The sequence below is a fragment of the Acanthisitta chloris genome, unplaced genomic scaffold, assembly GCF_000695815.1.
Source record: "Acanthisitta chloris isolate BGI_N310 unplaced genomic scaffold, ASM69581v1 scaffold31278, whole genome shotgun sequence".
Taxonomy (NCBI): Eukaryota; Metazoa; Chordata; class Aves; order Passeriformes; family Acanthisittidae; genus Acanthisitta; species Acanthisitta chloris.
In genome coordinates this window covers 20448-27354 of record NW_008685960.1, presented here as the reverse complement: position 1 = coordinate 27354, position 6907 = coordinate 20448, and positions in this window count along the sequence as shown.

Here is a 6907-nt window from a genome sequence, read left to right as displayed (position 1 = left end):
CCTGCTCTGCCAGACATGATTGTCTGCTGAGAAGCAGCAAGGGAATGGTGTCCATAACACTTTCAGAACTGAACCTGGTGGATTGGAGATAAGAAATTTATAAGGAAAGTAGCCAAAGCCTTTGGCAAACTGCACAAGATGTGATGGGAAATATGCATGCTCCTTTGTTTATATTTCTTCTTCTTTTCCTTCAGAGCAAAGAAACATTGAGAAGAACGTGAATTTTGGTCTGTATTTGGGCACTAGAAGTTGAAGTTGAGTAGACATTTCTCACCACTGGCTTGAGGCTGCAGCATTCAGTGTAAGCCCAGGCAGCACAAGGCAGGCTGTGTGCTGCCCCTCTGTCAGCTGGGGAGAGAGATCCTGGTCTGAGACAGACTAATCTCTCCTGCCCTTCTCAGCCACTCCAGGACACTGTTAGTCACTTCTCCAGTTCCTGCTTCCTGCAGCAGAATAATCTCTGCTCTAGGCTGCAGCAGCACAGCTCTTAGCAGTCCCCACCTTGCTTTGTCAGTGCTCTCTGTTGTGACCCCCACCTTGCTTTGTCAGTGCTCTCTGCTCTGAACCTCCCTCAGAGACACTCACACCTTGAGGTTTGTGGTTTAGAAGGGAGAAAGAGGGAGAATATTGACTTTACTCAACAACACCATCAGGAAGCAAAGGCAACTCATAGCTCCTATTTAGAAAGTAGGAACAAGAATAGTGACTACCCAGTGGAAAACCAACAGCATCAGCCTCCTGCTGCTTCTTGTATGGATCCTGTGAACCCTTCACTGGTCAATGCACGTTTGCCATCCCATACTGAAGATTCCCCACTTAGGCATGAATTAGTGGTGTGTTCCTCTTCCAGGAGCTCGAGTGGAAGTGTGAATGGTTGTTGTAGGTCGGCTCAGACCGTGAGGGATTTCGATCCGTCCTTTCAGTCTCTTTTGGAGTCCTCACAGATTTCTGCTAGCTTGTACTGTTCAATCCAGAGGCTTAAGCAAGAAATTGCTTGGATGGGGATAAGAGGTTCCTTCCCTCTGGAGCCCAAGTCTTCTCCAGCCAGTGGCCGTTTGTGCTTCGCTCCTCATGATTCAGCTCCCAGTATCCTGACCATGGGAGAACAGCTGGCTGCAGTAAAGACCAGTGCTGCTCAGACAAGATTGAAATGGGATGTCCCATTTGCTAAAGACTGGAGCCTTAGTGCAGTGGCAAGGGACTTCTGTCAAGCAGAACCTCTCTCTGCCTCTCGCAGATATGGATACCTTGACTCAAACACATGGAGAGCCAAAATTTCAGGTGACATCCAACCACAGCCCCTTGCTTCTGGGGTGGGCTCTAGCAGGCTAGTGGATACAGAAGCAGGTTCCTCCTACAATTGCTCCACATATTTCAGATGCCAGACCCAGGCAAAGCCAACTCTGGAAACTGAGAGTCGTTATGTTCACACAAAAAGTCATTGTCTTGAAAAGGTTCTTAAAGGAGAAGAGACATCTAATAGGGCATCTTGGAAGAAAGACTTTCCAGCCAGTCTGTATCCAGAGGGTCTGCAGGTGTCACTGGAGACAGATTTCGAGGGGGCTCAGATGAATGTTGGTGTAGCTATGTATGGCACTCCAAGGGAACTGTCTGTGAGAGTTGCTTCTCCTCCTGGAGATAAAGAGTTTAGACCGGAACAGCAGCTTAGTGTTAAATCTGTAAAAGTCAACAAGACTGAACCTCGTGCTAAGTGCAGCAAAGAGTCAGAAGAGATGTGTGACTCCAGATCACAAGCAGCCAGAAGAACATCTGTGGTGAGCAGCAGCCAGCACAGCCCTTTGGGTGTTCAGGTTGAGAAAGGCTGTGGAGAATATTCCAGTGTAGATTATATGAATGTGAGCAGAAAAGAAAGGAGAAACAAATATTCCCACCAAAGCAGCAGGAGGAATTTGGAAGCTGATGCCAATCTCAGCCAGTCTGAAGAACCTTCTGGGGAGAGAAGTGCCAAAGAACCATGTTGCTGTGAAGAAGAGAGCCGGGCACAGGGAACTGTGTCCAGAGAGGTGAGGGTGTGCTCACTGCAAAGCATCCCTGTTCACAGGTACTACTTGTGCTTGCTTCTGCCACTTCTAGAGATGCAGAGTCGAGGTACAAGTGATGGGGATGCTTGTTCTGTAGTTTTTTTTCCTGGCACTGAACAGCCAGAATCTCCTCTTTTACAGCCCTGCTCCATCCCAACATACACATCTTTCCATCTCTTCTTCCTAAAGACCAGCTGGGTAACTTGGTTATTCTTTGGAATGTAAACACCTATTCAAGATTCTGTGGATCTGCATGATGAGGGAAAGCATTAAACTGGTTTTTACTCTGTTCATGGTTGCAGGGCCCTGAGATTTGAGGCTTTTTGTGCTTTTCCATGTCTGAAGTATGTAAGAGTATTCACAGAGCAGTGGTGGGAGCAGTGTCAAGGGCACCTGACATAATACATGACCCTGAGGCAGCACTGCTCTGGTCTCCATCCAAAATGACTTGTGCCACAGAAACAAATTCTTCAACAGAGTGGAGAGGTGTCAATAATTGTGAGTTAATGTCTTTTGTCTGTTTGCAGGTCTCAGAGAACAGCTTCTGGGCATTGAAGGTGAATGAGCAAAGGTAAAAAGACTTTGTGTTCTCTATTTGAGTGTGCTGGTAATTAACAGAGGAGGAAAATGCTGGGAAGTGGCTAAGGAGCCACATTCCTGGAAACATTTGTGTTTAGGACTTAGCTTACATTATTCTGCCATGGTTGACTGAGAGGCTGCATACATTTTCTTCCAAAGGTTTCCCATCCAGAATGGAGCATGCTCTACAAAATAGCTTCTGTCTCTTTGAAATTCTAGCTTCAAAATTCAGCCTCAGTTGTTGCTAGCAATGAAGAAGCATTGGTACCATCAAGGCTATTCTTCAGTGCAGCAAATTCCAGCGTGCTCACTGCATGCTGGAAGTGAAAATCAACAGCTGGGCTTATCCAGGAGATCAGATTCCAGTCTGTGACCTGTGGATAAGATGTGTGTGAGGCTGCTACCAATGTAGCATCAGCGATTCCTTAATTTGGTGTGAGGCTGCAGATTTTTCACTCTTCAGAGAGAATGATTTGAAATAACCTCTAGATGGCTGAACTCTGATTGCCACCTCCTGGCTGCTTTAACTTTCCATTCTGTTAACCTGAACTCACTCTTGTTTTGCTTATTTTTTTTTAAGTTTCCAGCACTTGTGTGACAGACAAATCCTAGCAAGGTATTTCCAAGCCTGGAGGAGACACATCCTTTGGAAAAGAGCTGCAGCCAGGAAGCTTTACAGGCAGCAGCTGCTTCGGAAGGGCCTTGGTGCTCTGCAGAGGGCTGTGCACGAGAGGAGGACACAGCTGGAGGAGGCCCAGCAGAGACATGGCTCAGCTCTGCTTGCTGCCAGCTTCCACAGGGTGAGGATGGGCTGGGGATGGTGGGAGTGGTGCCATGAGTTTTCTCTTGTGCAGCCAGAGAAGGCAGAAATCCTATTTGGATAGGGAAGAGGAAGAGGTACCCTGTGTGAAATTCAGTGATGCCAATGCTCTGTAGTTTGTTCTATTTGTGGTTTCTTCTTCAGTGGAAGGAAGCTGTGGTAAAACGAAGCAAGAAGGAAGCTCTGCAGCCTGAGCCATACTCTTATACCCGAAGTTCATCCCTGAGGGGTTTTGGAGTAGGAAGATTAGCAACTATGACAACCTCAGCTCAGCATCAGCTTACAACATACTCAAAGGAAGCAGAGCAGGCTCGTAGGTAAGCCCAGTGTTCTCTTCTGTTATCTTGGACAAGGAAAGGTTTACAAATGGTTTTTAGTCAAATGATGGCAAACTTGTTTCCACAGCCGTGAGTGTATTGCTGCAGATAAGCACTGCAAGAATTAGTAACTTAGTTTTAAGAACTAAATAATCATTTCAGAGCTTCTCTGTTTGCAGTTTGATTCGAGTGTCTGACAGAATAACTCCTGTACTAATTCTTGGCTTCAGCTGTCACCTGCCTATGTGATACAGGTGTAAACGAGATTGGAGTGAGGCAATACCACAGTCTCTGGCAGGGCAGTGTCAAAAGAAAAACCTTTTTGTGTGCCTTCTGATTCTGAAGGCAGAAAAACAAGTCCAGACAAAAAAGAGAGAGGAAGGCTCTGTATTCTGTTCTGGGAGTGCCTTTTTTTGGATAGCTGGATGTTACAGCTTGCTTGTGACTCCTGCAGGGTGGAGGGAGAGCTGTGGACACAACTTCGTCGCAAGCAGAGAGGAGATGAGTTCTGCTGGAGAGCAGAAGCAATCAGAGACATGAGACGCCTGGCTGGTAGGCACACATTCCTCTCTCTGCCTTGAGTGCCCCTTCCCAGGCAGCTGGAGCTCAGCCAGGGGATGTTTGCTGCAGCCAGGGCATGTTTGCTGCGTGACACTCAGTTGTTTGAAGCTCTTCTAAAGTTCTTTTTCCTCCTGTCTCTCTCCTCCTGCCTTACCACGCAGCAGCTTTCAGACTGTGGCGCCTGCAGAAGGAGCTGCTGAGCAAGGAGGAAGCCAATCTTTTGGAAGCCAGAGCTCTGCTGGAAAAGAGGAAGCTACGGAACATTTTCTGGATGTGGCGTTCCCAGTGCTTGGAAATGAAACAGATTTTAGCACTGACAACTCAAATCCAAAGGAACTTGGTCTCCCGGTGAGTTGATGGGATCTGTCTTCATGTGAAAAGTGTCTTCACTGTGAAAGTCCAAGGAATAGCAGAGCCAACCCAGACAGTGATGTGTTGTTCCATCTTAAAGCCATCTATCCTTTTGTTTTAGGAGTTAATAAAGATAAAAGTAGGGATAAGAACATGAAAAGGAATTGCTGTGGCCAGAGACATTATGACTTGCCTGCTTGCACTGCCAAACCTTTTTGGTCCTGATCTTTGATGTCCTGAAAGACCAAACCCAAGAGCAGCCACTGTGCTCTGAGCATGACAGTGGCTTTGTACTGAAAGAAAAGAAAAGGAGATGACAGCTTCTACCTGTCTTTCCTGAACTAAACAGTCTCAGGAGGAGATGAGCTTGTACACATGTTTTTCCAGGTGTTTTTATTTTCCTTGGGTATTCTCAGGTGCTTCAGTGCTTGGAAGGAAGCTGTTGAGCAGAAGGCACTTGACAGGTGCAGCCTGGCCCGTCTCAGAGCAGTATCACTGAAGAAGTCCTTCCAGCAGTGGGTTGAGATGCTGCAGGTCAGAGAAGGCAATAAACAGGCAGTGGTGAACCTCTTCCTCCTACGACAGAGGCAGCATTATGGTGAGCAGCTTGGGGGCTGTGCAGAATCCAAGATTTGGAGGTGCTTAGGCTCCTTCTTCCTCTTCTTGTACAGTGAAAACCAGCTGAAAACAGCCTGATAACAGAAGGGCTCAGATGATACAGGGTATGAGCAAACCAGAGGGGGCAGAGGACTAGTTCTGGGCATATCAGTGAAGCTACAGGGAGATTTGTTGCTTTGCTTGATAAACCTAGCAGAAAGTCTTAAACCTTGCTGAAAAGAAGCAGTTTGAGGGCTAGGCTGGGCTGAGCTGGAAATGCCTTCTGACAAATGATCTCTTGGTTCCCTATGTAACTGGTTAAGGAGCAGTTCGAAGCTCAGTGTCTGACAAGACTGTGACAAAGAGGGATGAAGGTCAACCACCATGGACTGCAGAGACACAGTTCCTGGAGAAAACAGGCTGCTCTTTTGATGACTTCTGCCAAAAGCTGAAGCTCCAGAGGGTGTATCTGCTGTGGAAAGCAAGGCTGTGTGAGCATCACAAAGCTGAGTGAGTGCAGGAGAGTCAGTCCCTCGAGCCCTGCCCTTATTAGTAGTGTCCACTTCCTTCTGGAAGAACCCTTTTACCCCATCTATCATCCATCATGTCTGTACTAGTGTCCCCCTCTGGTATCTCTTTTCAGTCACTTTGCTGTCTCAATTTTTTCTGTCTCAGTTCTTTCTCTCAGACTTTGGAGCAGTGTAGACTCAGAAAAGCTCTGAAATTATGGCACCAAAAGACAATTGAACAAAGTTCTAAGCATTCACACAGAGCTGTCCATGAGGAACATCTGGCCATGCTGTTTTCTGAGGACCTCTCAACATCATCTGGCTTTGACAGCAGTGCTCCTGCTACTCTGACCTCTCAAAGCTCACTGGAAAAGGTGAGGAGGTTTTGGTACATCCAGACTACTCTGAGATATTAAATTGCTGGGATTTTTCAGGGGAAAATTTCTCCTTCAACATAATACTGTCATCAGCAAACTGTGCTTAAAATGTAGTGCTGAAGAGCACTGAATCTGTAGGGTCCTGGGGTTGAAATGTAATCTGAAAGTGTGAAGTCAATGCTCTCTGTGCCCTTTCTGGTTCATCATTTAGTGATGTTGGAAGGTGCTGAGCTCGTGAGGTTCTCTTGTACACTTTCCTGTTAGTGGCTGCAAGGTGGAAGGGATGAGGTATAAAGAGCCTCATGACTGAGAAAGTGCATATTCCTGTTGCCCCTTTTCCCAGGATTAGAAATACCTGTGTTCCTGCACTCATTATAGAAATAACTAGTATAGAAATAATTTTCCCATCACTTAATGTTTGAACTCCAGAGCTGTGCTTGCTAGCCTGCAGTTTTTTTGGAGGTATTCTGGATTTCCCTGAATCCTCATTAAAAAGAGGACTAAATATCATGGTCAGGACTGTTAGCTGAGTGCTTCCAGTACGAGTAGAAATACCTGTGTTCCTGCACTCATTATAGAAATAACTAGTATAGAAATAATTTTCCCATCACTTAATGTTTGAACTCCAGAGCTGTGCTTGCTAGCCTGCAGTTTTTTTGGAGGTATTCTGGATTTCCCTGAATCCTCATTAAAAAGAGGACTAAATATCATGGTCAGGACTGTTAGCTGAGTGCTTCCAGTACGAGACCTCCCA